At 34.3% G+C, this 16,675-nt stretch overlaps 1 long non-coding RNA gene across 3 annotated transcripts; it reads left to right on the top strand.

Moving 5' to 3' along the window:
* Nucleotides 1–9,167: 9,167 nt before the first annotated feature.
* LOC109613793 (uncharacterized) lies at nucleotides 9,168–16,358 on the top strand. Of its 3 annotated transcripts, none has more exons than XR_009343901.1 (6): nucleotides 9,168–9,820; nucleotides 9,964–10,140; nucleotides 10,221–10,861; nucleotides 10,927–11,689; nucleotides 12,579–12,804; nucleotides 12,937–16,358. It is a non-coding gene; the product is annotated as an uncharacterized LOC109613793 (long non-coding RNA). The 3 variants fall into 3 exon arrangements; XR_002195195.2 differs by having other exon boundaries at nucleotides 10,221–11,689; nucleotides 12,579–12,638; nucleotides 12,752–12,804; XR_002195194.2 differs by having other exon boundaries at nucleotides 10,221–11,689.
* The last annotated feature ends 317 nt before the right edge of the window (nucleotides 16,359–16,675 follow it).

Raw genomic sequence — 16,675 nt, 5'->3', positions numbered from 1 at the left:
ATAGGCGATTCCATTTTTAGATCTGGAATACATTCCGAGGAAATCTACATAAAGTTTTTGAAATGCCCTTTCCGTGATAACCTCGTTTCCTATGGTAGGTCGCATAATAGAATTTAACGATTTGGTTTGTTTGCAGACTTGGCAATTGGACACGTAATGTTTTACTTGGAATGCCATTTTTGGCCAATAATAATTGGTATTGGTACTCTTCGCTGCCAAACGCAGTCGTTTGGAAATCCAAAATATCATCGTTAGTGATTTCTTCTACTGCTATCTCCGATTCAATTTGTAGACGGGATAAGGTATCAGCCACAATATTCTCAGATCCTTTTCGGTATTCAATTGAAAAATCAAAAGCTTGAAGCTGCAGAGACCATCTGGCAAGTCTCCCACTTAAATCTTTCAGTGACATAAGCCACTTGAGACTTGCGTGATCTGTGATCATGTTGAATTTCATACATTCCACGTATGGTCGAAATCTTTTTACGACAAGAACCGCCGCAAAACATTCCTTCTCAGTTACCGAATAATTTCTCTGACTTGAATTTAGTTTTTGCGAGTAGAAAGCGATTGGATATTCCCAACCATTATCATCTCTTTGGAAAATAACGGCTCCAATTCCGTACTCAGATGCGTCACACTGTATGAAAAATTCTCACTGAAAATCGGGATGTCGAAGTACTGGTGCCGAGGTGAGAGCTTTCTTTAGCGTTCGAAATGATTCACAGGCTTGAGGTGTCATCGTAAATTTCTGCCCTTTTTTAATGTATCAGTTAGAGCAGCGGATATGGAAGCGAAATCTGGTATGAAACGACGGTACCGTCCGGCCGTTCCTAAAAAGCTTCTTACTTCTCTTGGAGTCTTTGGTATCGGTATTTTTAGAATTGCGCTGACTTTTTCCAGGTCGGTTTTTAAACAGCCGTTTCCGATTATGAACCCAAGATACTTCAATTCACGGAAACAAAACAAGGACTTTTTTAAACCAATTGTTAAGTTGGCCCTCTTTAAACAATCTGCTACCTCGCTCAACAATTTCAAATGCGTTTCAAATTCATCACATATAATCAGTAAATCATCTAGATATATGAACTCGTTGGACTTCAGTTTACCAGGTATTACTCGATCCATCAAACGACAGAGTCGTTGCGCCGCATTGTATAGACCAAACGGCATTACTCTAAATTGGCATAGCGGTCGACCTGGTACTGTGAAGGCTGTGTACGGTTTGGCTTCTTCTTCAAGTTCTATTTGCCAAAACGCGTACTTCAGGTCGACACTGCTAATATAATGCGTTTGATCTATGCGACTCAATATCCCATCAATGTTCTGCAATGGATTTGCATCCTTGATGGTTACTGCATTGAGTTTTCTCGCATCTAAACAGAATCCGTTTTTGCCTGGTTTTCGCACTACGGTAGTCCTGTTGCTCCAATGTGAATCGCTTTCTTCAATCACATTTAGTTTGAGCATGTTATCAATTTCTTTATAAACAATTTCCTGTACGGCGAGCGATAGAGGGTAATGTTTGTCCTTGACAGGATTTGCTCCTTCTATCAATTTAATGGCATGTTTTTCCAACTTGGTACATCCCAGTCCATTCTTTTCAAATGTTGGAAATTTGTTTACAACTTCATTCAGCTGTTGCTGTTGTTCCTCTGTTAGAACATGCATATTTTCATTATCATTAGTTGAAGTCCCATGAATTTTTAACTGAAGATCTAGATTTATTTCTTCTGTAGGAAATATTTCGGGTGCAATTCCAAATATTTTCCAAAAATCTATCCCTAAATATAATTCCTATTCTAAGTCCGGACATAGGAACAATGTCATTTTAGCTAACTGACTTTGATATTCAACATCGACTTCAATTGTACCTAAAATGCGGTGTCGTTGACCAGAAGCAGTGGTGACATTTGAAATATAGGGTTTCACATTATTCCTATCTCTTCCACTATTTCTCTATAATTTTTTCCCAGTAGACTGACTGTAGCGCCAGAGTCTAATAAACCTCTAACTTCCTTTCCCTCAATTTTTATCGTAACATATGGTCTTAAATCTGTTTTATATTGGCATCGGACTATCGATTCAGACACAGATTTCTTTTGCAAATTAAATTGTTTTTGCATTGCCTTAGTTTTGAAATTCTTTTTTTTTTTTTTGAATTGCTTGCTGTTAATTTCATTTTGATCTTCTCCAAATATTCTTGACCTTATTTCCTTATAATTTTGTTCCCTGACCTCCAATGGTAAATAATGTCGAATTTTAGTATAAATGTGTTTCTCGGATTTATTTTTTTCTAAGTCGTTTGTGAATTCTGGTCGGCGGGCTGCTCGACAGAACGGTGGTTTCCCGCTGTAACCAGGTTCTTCCTCGAGTTTCCCAATTGACAATTTGTACATTTCGGCGTAATTGTATTCTGCTTTCCACACTTAAAATAAAGTAGATTTCTTTGAGTGGAAATACAATCCCTGAATCCGTGGCCGGGAGTTTGGCAATTCCAACAAACCAATTGAACATTGACTGCTCAAACATCTACTACTTCGAGTTTTGCCTTGTTAAGGCGAAGATCATATGTTTTATGATTTAAGTGTTTGTTTTCTCTTTCGAGACGAGCTTAATGATCTGAAATTTGCAGTGAAAAGGAAAGCCAGATAGACACTATCACACACTCACCACTATGCGACGCGTTTCGCCGTTGGTTAAGCGGCTCATCAGGCATATTTGATGTGGATGATGGCTTACAAGGGCCGTTCTCTGGAAAGTAGTATATATTTCGAACTTATTGCAAATTAGCATATGCGAATTATACACTAGAAACTCTCCAGGTTCGACTCAAGTTCTATTGGCAGATCTTTTTTCACAGCAACGTTTTGTTTTTTTGTAGTGATGGATTTTTTGTCCACAACAACTACATTGCTTCCAATGCATACACTTGTTTTAGTGCTGCTTTAGGAAGACGGGTTAATGGCTCTGAACGTAGAGACGGCAACTTCTAGTTGGCTGCACACAGAGGTCCGCGGTTCAAATCCCACAGCCAGGCTCGGCTGAATTTTTGAGTTTTGCCTTGTTAAGGCGAAGATCATATGTTTTATGATTTAAGTGTTTGTTTTCTCTTTCGAGACGAGCTTAATGATCTGAAATTTGCAGTGAAAAGGAAAGCCAGCCAAAACAAAACGTTGCTGTGAAAAAAGATCTGCCAATAGAACTTGAGTCGAACCTGGAGAGTTTCTAGTGTATAATTCGCATATGCTAATTTGCAATAAGTTCGAAATATATACTACTTTCCAGAGAACGGCCCTTGTAAGCCATCATCCACATCAAATATGCCTGATGAGCCGCTTAACCAACGGCGAAACGCGTCGCATAGTGGTGAGTGTGTGATAGTGTCTATCTGGCTTTCCTTTTCACTGCAAATTTCAGATCATTAAGCTCGTCTCGAAAGAGAAAACAAACACTTAAATCATAAAACATATGATCTTCGCCTTAACAAGGCAAAACTCAAAAATTCAGCCGAGCCTGGCTGTGGGATTTGAACCGCGGACCTCTGTGTGCAGCCAACTAGAAGTTGCCGTCTCTACGTTCAGAGCCATTAACCCGTCTTCATAAAGCAGCACTAAAACAAGTGTATGCATTGGAAGCAATGTAGTTGTTGTGGACAAAAAATCCATCACTACAAAAAAACAAAACGTTGCTGTGAAAAAAGATCTGCCAATAGAACTTGAGTCGAACCTGGAGAGTTTCTAGTGTATAATTCGCATATGCTAATTTGCAATAAGTTCGAAATATATACTACTTTCCAGAGAACGGCCCTTGTAAGCCATCATCCACATCAAATATGCCTGATGAGCCGCTTAACCAACGGCGAAACGCGTCGCATAGTGGTGAGTGTGTGATAGTGTCTATCTGGCTTTCCTTTTCACTGCAAATTTCAGATCATTAAGCTCGTCTCGAAAGAGAAAACAAACACTCTACTACTTCATCTGGTTCTTCGAATACCTGAAAATTTTCCTCTTCATTCTCTTCATGCATCACATTTACACGAACTGGTTTATTGTAAGTGTGAGTAGTAACTGGGGCAGGATCGCGTCGAAAGAATGTCTTTTCAATCTCAATACACTCAATTGCTCAAGCGATGATACTTGCATCGAATTAACAATTGATTGCTGATCGACAATTTTGCAATCGCATCATTTAATTTATCTACTACCGTATAAACCTTTTCCATCTCCTTACTCACGCTCTTTTCAACCAGCGCCTGTAGATTTGCCTGAGCATGGTTAAAACTATCTTGTACCAAACTTCTGACAAGTTGCTCAACTTCTTTTGGTTGCATTTGCACAGTGGGTTGAGGCATGTTAGAAGGCATTTTAGCTGCAGCACTAGTGCTAGGATTAGGTTTATTAATTGAACTTGATAAATCCCGAACAGTTGGGTTGACATTAGCATTTTGCATTTTTTCTTAGTTTTCGGTTTTGGTGATGCAATTGAAGTTCTGCTAAGGTCAAACGCTAACGATCTATTTCTTTTTCTGCGTTTTTTCCCTACCGTAGCTGCGTTCATTGATATAAATATATATGAAAAGATGGAAATACTTGTATGGTTGGCTGCAAAGATTATATGGAATTAACTAAGGATAAATATGAACTTCAAACTAATTAATTTTAAAAGACAATAAAAGGGATTAATGAATTACACACAGTTACAAAAATAGTAGAATAAAACAAAACGTTTATAAATCAATAGGTTAAAAAACAACAAAACAAAACACATAAAAACCAATAGGTATACATAAAAACAACACATATATATATATATATATCAATAGGTTAACAAAACAAACAAAATTTAATTTTTCAAAGACAATGACAAATATGAGAGGAGTTTAGGAGTATTTTCAGCTGTAATAAGGTGTGTGTGTATGGTATATGCTTTTCAAACAAAAAAAAACATGATTTTATTTTGTAGTGGCCTATTACGGTTGTCATAGGGTATTGACTAGATTCGACTTTACAATTACAAACATTGAACTTTCCATTTAAAAATTAGCACCGTGGCAGTTTTCTACAACATTTTAAGAAAAGAGCATAACATTTGTGCAATACAGTCTGTGGTCCATCAACTAGCAGATACTGTAATTATCCTATGCTAACTTTTAACTATTGTCGTTACTCTAAAAAAATATAAAACACATATGCGTCAAAACACAGGTCATAAAACAATAAAAATTTTGTTACACTTCACGAACAAAAGTTATTGCACTAGACCCTAATCATTGGAACAGGATATCCTAATTTCTTACTTTCTTTGCTAAATATTGCACAATTGACTCTTTTTAAATATTGCACAATTGACACTTAGAAAGTGGTTCCAGTATTCGCAAGCAGGTAAAAAATGCGAAATTTTGCTTAAATCTATTGTCTCCTATGGTATATTCACACTGTAATTTTTTCACAAAAGTTCACAAAAAGAAATTATAATTATATTAATTTTGGGAATGGGGATTCACAATTGTCATGCGAACAAATATTCACAATTTCTACGCGATAAGGGTGATTGCATAGTGCGTAGATTTTATTGCACTTATTATTGGCTAATGTCTGGAAGACATTAATGTTTTATTTTGGAAACTTGGGCGCCCTATTGTTACATTCTGCCTACGCGGCGTTATGGTGGGGTTCCGCACTTGCTCAGGAGGGAGCGGTTATCCAGGGGGTTCTCAACCCTGCCACCATCAACCCTAGGGAATGAACACTTAAAGAATTGAACCGGAATAAACATAAACAAAGAAAAACTGAAAACAAACATACAAAACATACACCTATGACAAAGGAGCTTGATATTATTGCTCCCCCACTATGCCCACCCATACTTGGCCCTTTAGTCCAAATACACTCAAAAAAAAAATTAAAAGGGCCCCAAAAAGCCACGCACACTCACTTGCTTACAACGCCTAACCTCCTCTCTCACAAACAAAATTTAGCACGACATATTCTTGAAACAATTAGACATTAAACATATTTACTAGAATCATTATTGTTCTCTTAAAACTAATTTCAACATGAACACATAAAAAACTGGACTATTAATACCCGAACGAAAAATTTGTGTCAATACTCAGATTACCTCTTTTATTACACTGCTAGAAGCGGCAAATTTTGGCCAATACAACTACACTAAATTTCTGCCTAAAGGAGCTCGCTTAGACGAATGTTTTGGGCATTCTAAATTCTTGTCCCAAAAAAAAAAAAAAAAAAATATAGAAATGGTCTAGCTGTAAATTTTGAGGGCAACCCTACACTCACTAAGGAAAATTTCCCTGGGCATTAATTATCCTCACAATGACACCTTAAGCACTATTGATCTAACTACAAACAATACATTTAACTTATATACTAAACTACACAATAACAAACAAATACTTTTCTTATAGTTTTTTTTTTCTTTTGATCGGATTCGGATAGACATTAATTGACGAATTTCATATTTTTTTCTATTTCAGTGGTGCTTCCGTCAAAGGAAAATGAACTTCATATGACTCTTTTAGCGGGATTTGGCTTTCTTTTTTTTATTTGGTAAGTAACTTACATTTTGAATTATATTACCTTCACAACGCCATACTTATTCAACTTTTATCTTCTTTTTACATATTTTTAGGTGGGATCTACTGGTTATCTTTCCAGATTGGTACTGTTGTCTGTTCCAAGGGTTACCCACTGGCAGTTTCCCAGGTGTTTTGGAAGTTCCCAGGACCTTTTCTTTGCCTGGAACCTCTGTGCCGCACCTGGCGATACAAAAATAATTGTTGGGGATGCCCGCTCTTTTCTCGTCTGAGTCGGATGGCGTTGTCCAATTGTGGATTTATTCACGGCGTTATTCCTAAATAAAACACACAAACTTACCACAACACATCCGACATAACACCAATTACAAATTGTTTAGATACGCCACACAAAGAAAATAATAAAACAACGAATAATAACTGCCAACTCAGTACTTCCTTTTTTATTCACAAAAAAACATTTAAAAATTGACTGAACTGTTTTTTCTGTTCCACACCACATTGAAATAATGGCGCTTTTAGCCCTCTCTGTGCTTTATATACGGTCACCAAGGACGCTCAACCAAACTTCCCTCTTTTCCAAGATTTTCCCACAAATTCCCTGACATTTATTATTTACCTTTATCAGGTGTTCTACCTACCCACTATTATCCCCAGTCTTGTATTTTTGCCACACGTCTCTCATGTTGTACAATAAGCAACATGAAACTTGGCATCACTTTTTAAAATTTAGCCGGCCGCCCTGAGTATCCGGTTCTATTTTTGGCTGGCGTTCAGCACGTTCGGTGCATTAAATTGCACATTATAAAAAAATTTATAATGGGGAAAAACGCAACACATTTTATCGCATTTCTGCTAATTTCCCGTTCCCTTATTTATTGAGCACACCTAAATGAGAATGACATTTCGAACTGTTCTCTCTTCTGCTACTTTTACTACTAAAAATTACTGGAACACAACTCTATATAGGCCAGTTCTTATATCTTTCCTTTATAGCCCACTTTTGCTATCCATTACTTTAGGAAAAGTGAAGTATAAAGTTCACATTATCGGGTTCTCATTATTACAGAGAGATATGGCAAACTTTTTTAAAAGTACTGGTATTCACTGCAATTTTTTCATAATGGCATCTTCATTTTAGTTTAAAAATAATACACAAAATGCGAATTTGTAATTAATTTCGTGAAATAAATTTATAATTCAGTTCTTCAATATAAAATAAACGATTTGCGTTATCCATTTTTTATTTAAATAAATTTTGCTGGCAACATGAAATCAGTAAACTTTTTTTTTTGGAATCGGTTATTGATTACGCCGTCACGACGAGGTTGGTACGACATGCGTGAAGTTAGCAACGTTGCTAACTATCGATAACATCGAATTTCACCAAAACTACAGGGTGTCTCAGAACATGGAAATTTTACATTTAATACTTTTTTTTTCAACTGTGCGTCAGAGAAAAAAACTGGAACCGATTTGAAAACTTAATTAATTAATAAAATTATGAATGAAAAAGTCCATGAAATAAACAAATGTTGTTTGATAATGAATTCGCATACCCCAGTTTTTAATTCCATATATAATATCGCAAATTAGTTTATGATACAACAATATTTTCAAATTCTGATATTCCACTGGTGGTGGTCCAAAAAACTGTGAATTCCAAATGAAAGTGTCCTTATGAGTATTTTGGCATATAAAATGTTTTCCAAGTCAGTTTTTGGTAAAACAAATTTTCCAATTTTCTGATATTCCACTGGTGGTCAGGACGGGAATCAGGCTCTGGAAGCCTCCATATAAAAACATCAAAAAAAATAGCTATTGTGATTCGAACTAAATGCAAGATTTAATTGAAAAATGTTTAATAAATTTTCTAACAAAAACTTCGTTTAAGTTAGTTGTTGACAAGGGTCAGCATGCATGGTGGTAAGTTGAGTATCGGATGTAAGAATTTTATCAATGGCAGCGGACAGAGTTGTAAGACCTAGAATGCAGCGAGGCTGACCAACCAGTTGAAATTTGTAAAAATTGTTGAAAAATACACAACATAACAAACTCCGATTTGCATCGTATAAGAACACATATAAAGATCTACTCATTTTTGACCAAATATTTTAAATTTTTTGACATATCAATATTCCCAAGCGTTGCTGCATCTACCTGTATTCTTCTACCATGGGTTAACCCGCCGAATCTATGAATCAATAATAGTCTAAACCATGGTAGAAGAATATAGGTAGGTCAAACCAAATTTGGAATTGAAAATGTTGAATGAAAAATTATTTAACTTTATAATTTTTTTTTTGAAAAACGTGTACTATAATGTCCTCCGATTGACATCGTATAAGAAAACATATAGAAATCTACTTATATTTGAAAAAAATTTAAATTTTTCGACATATCAATGCATCTACCTGTATTTTTCTACCATGGTCTATACGTACTATTCATTGTACAATCGTGTGTTATAACTCCAAAGGTTGGTAGAAGAATATAGGTAGACGCGTCGACACAGCTGCTGCTACAGTGAACTGTCTAACCAAGTTTGAAATTCAATATGTTGAATGAAAAATTATTTAAATTTATAAAAATTGTTGAAAAACGCAAATTATAATAACCTCCGAATGACGTCGTATAAGAAAAAATATAAAAATCTGATTATATAAAAAATATTTAAGATTGTTTCACATATCAATGTTTCCAAGCATTGATGCATCTACCTGAATTCTTCTACGATGCTCCAAAGATATCTGTCAATATTAGACGGCGACAATCGCATAAAACCAACTCTGCCTTGTCTGCTCTGTTTACGCCTTTTGTTATAGATCGAAAACAGATATCTGATATAAATTATTAAGTGAATTACAATACGTTTATATATATGAGGGTTAACCCACTGGGTTTGGATTTAAATTGTCATATCCATTATTTTTATTTCAAATAAATCCTCTCAAAGTAGGTTAACCCTACAAAAAGTTCCAACGTAAACATGGCATAAGTCAATGTTTGTATAAGATTAGATTTGTGTAGAATATTTAAATAAAACCGGATTCTTTAAACTGCAATATCAGTCTCATTGCATAGTCGGCATATATTGCATTTTGTGCAAATTGCCTTCCTGTCATCTTCCTTTAAAATTTGCAATTGATTTAAAACATCAACAAGCCACAAGGAAAAGCATGGTTAAAACATAATAATAAATATTTGCGCGATTTTGACTTAACTCTTGTTTATTAGCATAAATTGTAGCATTTTGGAAAGGTAAGAGTGTCAGCAATAATTTGACGCCAATTTGGTTGACCCCCATAATGTGCCTTTTTTCGACTTTTTAGTTCTTTTATAAAAAATCCGTGTCAAAAAAAGTCAATAATTTGACTGTTGGAGCTATTTTTCTTATATTTTAGATTACGAATTCTGTCATCAGTTTACAAATGTAATGGTTGGTCAGCCTCGCTGCATTCTAGGTCTTACAACACTGTCCGCTGCCATTGATAAAATTCTCACATCCGATACCCGACTTACCACCATACATGCTGACCTTTGTCAACAACTAAATTAAAACGAAGTGTTTGTTAGAAAATGTATTAAATATTTTTCATTTAAAACTTACATTTAGTTCGAATCACAATATTTTTTTTTTTTTTGATGTTTTTATATGGAGGCTTCCAGAGGAGGATTTCTGCCCTGACCACCAGTGGAATATCAGAAAATTGGAAAATTTGTTTTACCAAAATCTGACTTGGAGAACATTTTATTTGCCAAAATACTCGTAAGGGCTTCCACTTTCATTTGGCATTCACAGTTTTTTGGACGTTTTTATATGGAGGCTTCCAGAGACTGATTCCCGTCCTGACCACCAGTGGAATATCAGAAAATTGGAAAATTTGTTCTACCAAAAACAGACTTGGAGAACATTTTATATGTCAAAATACTCGTAAGGGCTTCCACTTTCATTTGGCATTCACAATTTTTTGGACGTTTTTATATGGAGGCTTCCAGAGCCAGATGCCCGTCCTGACCACCAGCTGAATATCAGGAAATTGGAAAATTTGTTCTACCAAAAACTGACTTGGAGAACAATTTATATGCCAAAATACTCGTAAGGGCTTTCACTTTTATTTTGGCATTCACAGTTTTTTAGACGTTTTTATATGGAGATTTTCAGAGCCTGATTCCCGTCCTCACCACCAGTGGAATATCATCTCAAATATCTCAAAAATCTTGTTGTATCATAAACTGATTTGCGATATTATATATGGAATTAATAACTGGGGTATGAGGATTCATCATCGAACAACATTTGTATATATCAGGGACATTTCCATTCATAACTTTATAAATAAATTTTGTTTTCAAATTGGTTCCAGGTTTTTTCTCTGACGCACAGTTGAAAAAAAGTATTAAATGTGAAATTTCGATGTTCTGAGACACCCTGTAGTTTTGGTGAAATTCGATGTTATCGATAGTTAGCAACGTTGTTAACTTCACGCAGGTTGACGAAAAACGATTTATGTGTCCAACCATGGCCCAATTATAAGGTCTTCGAGCGAATTAATCTAAAAACAGCTGTTATTTTACCCGATGAAATGACAAAATTCATGCTTGAGGCGAAAATAAATAGAAGAATTTTGTGGCGAATATGTTTGTTGTCATTTTTTGTATGTATAACACATGGTAGAAAAATACAGGTAGACGCATCGACGCAGCTGCTGGGACAATGAACCGTCAAACCGAATTTGAAATTATAAATGTTAAACAAAAAATTGTTGATATTTGTAAAAATTGCATATCATAACAACCTCCAATTTGCGTCGTATTAGAAAACGTATAAAAATCTACTTGTTTTTGACAAAACATTTTAACAATTTTGACATATCAATGTTCCCAAGCATTGCAATAATTTTTGAATAATTTTTCATTTTAAATTGTTAACTTAAAAATTGGTTTGACAGTTCATTGCCCCAGCAGCTATGCAATGCGACTACCTGTATTCTTCTACCATCTTTTGAAGATAGTTTTTGTTGCAGCGAATTCAAATTTAATTGACAGATCGTCTGGTAATCAGCTGAGCTGGAAGGGGGACCTTATACTTGGATCTTGTGTCCAACAACATCACTTTTTTATATATCGGTAAGATGTAATAACCGGCCATGGGCTTTCTTCCCATTTTTGCAAAAGTGGCAAAAATAGTAACATTATGTCCCTTCGATTACTTTCCCAGCAACACTTACTCAGTTAATTTTAAGAGGAATTTTTTAAGTACAAGCGTGTTAGAAGAATATAGGTAGTCGCGTCGACACAGCTGCTGGGACAATGAACTGTCAAACCAATTTTGGAATTGAAAATGTTGTATAATTATTTAAATTTGTAAAAATTGTTAAAAAACGCGAATTATAATAGCCTCCGAATGACGTAGTATAAGAAAACATATAGAAATCTACTTATATTTGAAAAAAACATTTAATTTTTTTTTGACATATCAATGCTCCCAAGCGTTGATGCATCTACATGTATTCTTCTGCCATGAGTACAAGTAATGGATAAGACTATTTTAATCCAAATCCATTGGGTTAACGCATGGCACAATTACAGAAGGTAGAACAAAGCTTCCCCCTAAATACATTTCTAATTTATTTCTAATTTAGAGGCAAGAGAAATTAATATTTTCCACGTTAATGGGATAATATTCCATTCAAGTTTTGTGGGTTTTCGGCAACATAAACATTTTGTGAAAAAATGTTATATAAATAAAACCAATTGTTGAATATCTAAAAATTGACCGTACTGTAAGAAGTTACTGAGACAAAATGCGGGTTCTTCTCTCTCGAGTGTAAAAATTACAAAAAGTAACAATTGTGAGATAACAGCTAATCCATCAGCAAATATTAACATCATAAATGTTTTGATGCACTTTATTTGTTTTTAACGTCTTCTCAACTTCTTCTTAATTACCCCTAATTCTGGACTTGATATTTATATAAACCATGCCAATTTAATTGCTAAAGTTTCTTACTTACAGACAATTCTTCATTAATTTGTATGGGAGATTTTAACCTTCCTGGTGTTTCTTGGATCTCAGGTGAGAATATTCTACACTATTTTCCCTCATCACACACAATTGGTTTTGATGCATTTTGAGACATTATATTTGAACACTGCTTTATAAAGTGAATCACATTTGTGTATTGATAGGAGTTTTACTGAAAGCTGTTCGTTTACCTAAAAGTCCAATAATTGATAGGAAAGTGAGTAGAAATTTCGACATTTTTACTGGGAAAAAATCCCCAGTGAGAATTATCCAGTAACATAAGCTGTACAATAATCAGTTGTTTTGTAAACAAACAAAAAATGTTAACCAATCTATTTTTTTTTTTAAGAAAAAAAGTTATTAAACTTATTAACGAAATTGGATTTCTATATCCATGGATTCTATATCGCGGATAAAGATGAAAAATAAACAAATTAGGCGCGGATGAAGAGCTAATTTGTTTATATAGGTGTCAAATACAGCTAAAAATTCTCCATATGGGGAACACCATTCACCATGCTGATGCAGGAATAATATGTATTTTTTTGTCGAACGTTCCCACGCCTCACATTCTTACCCCTGTCGACCGATGGGTGACCTCCCTTAACGTGGGAATTTAGTAGAACATTAAAAACCAGCTACAGCTTCTAATTCACAAGCTAGTTTGTCAAATAATAAAAACATGTATTTTAATTGTTGAAAGATAAAATTATTCTAGATTTAATTACTTCTTAACTCATACCAAAATCTACATTGCAGTACACAGAATTAAAGTCAACACATCTTTTTCTAGGAAGTTCGCCATAGAATAATTCGTGAGGTGAAAATCGGTATATAATAATCGGTAGTATCTACTAGATCTAAACGGAACATTAATTCTAATAGATGAGATTGGGAAATCTGATGGTATATTACTATTTAATAATTTTAGTACAAACATGGAGTTCAACATAATATGTCTGCTTTTAAGTGTAGGCAATATAATTAATTTTAGCCTGCTAGCATAAGAAGGCTACAAAATTACTGCTCCAATGTTAACCTCGTGAGGCAAATAGCAGAAATTGTTTTTGCACGGATTGTATTTTATCTGAGTATATTGCATATTGAGGATCCCATACAACAGAACCATATTCTAATATAAGTCTAACCATGGTACAGTAAAAAGGTAAATTGTAGCTGGCAGCTGATTAAAATTTTTTCTGAGTGTGCCCGACTTCTGCCAATTTTGCGTAAGTATTTATTGTTTTGTAAAATGAAAACAAAATATTTTCAAAACCAATGTTTGGAGGACACATACATTGCGGTTGGCGCATTTAAGCTTTTCACCAGTTTAGCCATGATATTGGAAGGTTGAACAGTTTGGACCATATTTTTGAGAGAAAATCCAGGCTTTTTGCGCTATTTAACCCATTTTAAAAGTGAGGTAAAATTTGAAAAAATAAAAAAATGAAAACTACTTGTTGTATGTAATTTTGAATGAGTCTGACAGTAAGCGTCAGGACTGTATTTATGTAATTTTATGAAGCTGTTCTATCTCCTTATTGTACCCTGGGGCTATTGTAAATAACTGTTTTGTTGTATATGGATACGAAAATTTTTTGGCCCACCGTTTAACAAAACCTTTATTTACCATTGCTATTAAAATTTAATTTTGCATTCGCCGAGAGGTCAAATTCGACAAATGAATCTGCAGTTGATAATGATAATAATAATAAAGAAGATCTGGAGAAGCACATATGCTTAGATTTGCTTAAATTTAAATCCATACAATTTTACCTGTACCATAGAAAAAGGCTATCTAAATCGTTTTGAAGTAAATTAGCTTGTTTATCGCAATTATGGGAAATTAATAATTTAACAATTTCGAGTAATTTATGGAAAGAGATAAACCGTTGATAAATAAAAGAAAGAGGACCGGTCCAAGGTGACTTCCGTGATCTATCTTGTAAGTAAGATGATATCCACTTGACTAAAGTTTGTGCTGAAACCCAAATAATTTAATTTATATATTAGGAGTAAAAGTAACTAAGTCTTTTTCGTCAAAGGCGTAATATTTGAATAAATGGTATGGAAGGCTATACACAATCTGCAGGAACCAGTCATGAAAATTGAGAAGCTTTGCAATGTGAGCTTAGCCCTGTGATGAAAGTCTCTGATGAAAGTCAGCGTATGTTGGTCGACCTCCATTCTCCTGCTCCTTGGCACCTTGATAAAGAAGTCAATGTTGCTTACTAATTTTACAAACATAACATACATATGTCATTTTTGTCTGTTATTTTCAGTAGTCGTTTTTAGATTGTATTTTTTTGCAATTACTGCTTTTATTGTGTGTGTTTTGTAAATTTCGTATGTGTTTATGGTAGGACATCAATGACTTATGTATGTTTCATTTAATATGTCATAAATTGCTTTTTCAAGATACACCTAAGTCTGTTTTTACACGGTCTTTTTGTACACGGTTTTGATATGACACGTTTTGAAAATTGAATATTTTTAATTTATGTACACGATTTTCTTCCATTTAGCACGATTTGAAATTTTATGTACTTAATTTTTTGTCAAATTTAATTTTTGCGAAGTATGTTCATATCACAAAAAAGTCTTTATGAAAGAAAAAAGTCTGAAACCATCGATAGTTTGCGAACACTAGCTTAAAGATTTAAGTGAATTCCCCTTTAGCGCGTACAAACAATTTTTACTGGTCAAACCAAATGTGAATAGCACTATGTGCATACAATAAAATTTACTGGTCAGAGCAATTGAAACGTATTAATATTTTGTGAACTGTTAAGGCAATAAGACGTTTTTGGTAAAGAAAAAAATAAAAATTCTTGTTTTTCACTAATTTTAATAGGTTTTAGAGATTAGGAACAAATCACCCATTTTTGTATAAGATCAATGTCTTTTTTACACGGTTTTTTTTTTACACGGCTTCTTCTGGAACCAATCTACCGTGTAAAAACAGACTTAGGTGTACTTATTTTTTGCGACTTTATGTTTTCTAATGGTCTCTAGTAATTTAGGAAAAATTGTTCATGATAATGTTTTGCTACGTTCATCTTTGAGTGCACTGAGTGACAATTTGAATGTTGGCCATTTTCATTGCCGAAGTTTAATCTTACTCAAGATATGCTAGGATGTCTAAAGTTAGAAATATTTGCGAAAAGCCGTCGGTTCCCTCACAAAGGGTGGAGTTATAGGGCTATACATTTTGTCGAAGTGATCGCCTTATTCAGGGAGGTGGTGGTGTCTTTATCTATTTCGGGAGCAATTAGGTGTAAAGTTGTGTTTAAAAACAGTCCATATGGCATTCCTGCACTCAATAAAAGCAGTAATTGCAAAAAAAAAATATATATATATTGCTGCTGGGTAGACGGAAGATACTTGTTGGTGTAATGCTATTGAGCGTGATAATAATTGTTGGTGTAGTGCTATTAAGCGTGATAATAATGATCTGGTGGTTTGTTATTTTGATGTGTGACTTCAATAATGATATCTTCTGGTTTGATTCGTCGGTGAAGGTAAAGGATTCGTGCAGTAGAATTGGTGTTTATCAATATAAATACAGGTAGATATACACAACAATTTAATTATTTAATCTTGGTATGCTTACAAAATCTCGCAACCTACAAAGAATATTTATTTTTACTTGCTATTTATACTTTTTCGATTTCATTAATACTAGCATTAAATGTAAAGTAAGCAATAAATTAATTTAGACAATAACCCATGCAACGTGAAATCAATCGAGGTGTTTCTTTATTTAGGTTATTGACCTGCATAAAGCAAACAATAATTATATAGGTCAGTTATATGCTAACATAGAATAAAATTATAAATAATAACAAGAGTAAAAAATGTATATGTCAAATATGTTCTTATGATTCTTCCCCACGTTGAACGGGGAATGTTTAAGAAACTGTCGGGTCATGACGTATGTTGATGATACTGACTGTCGTGATGTAGGTGTTGGTTGATGTTTTTCTAAGTTTTGCAGTTGCGAAACTTGACTGTGACGTATATGACTACTCCAATTCCAACACAAAGAGGTTAATTGCTGATAGTATGATGGTGGACGGCTGTCGATT

This window comes from Musca domestica, unplaced genomic scaffold (genome assembly GCF_030504385.1).
Source record: "Musca domestica strain aabys unplaced genomic scaffold, Musca_domestica.polishedcontigs.V.1.1 11, whole genome shotgun sequence".
Lineage (NCBI taxonomy): Eukaryota > Metazoa > Arthropoda > Insecta > Diptera > Muscidae > Musca > Musca domestica.
The sequence above is the reverse complement of the archived record's forward strand: the minus strand, read 5'-3'. Positions and strand labels throughout refer to the sequence as shown.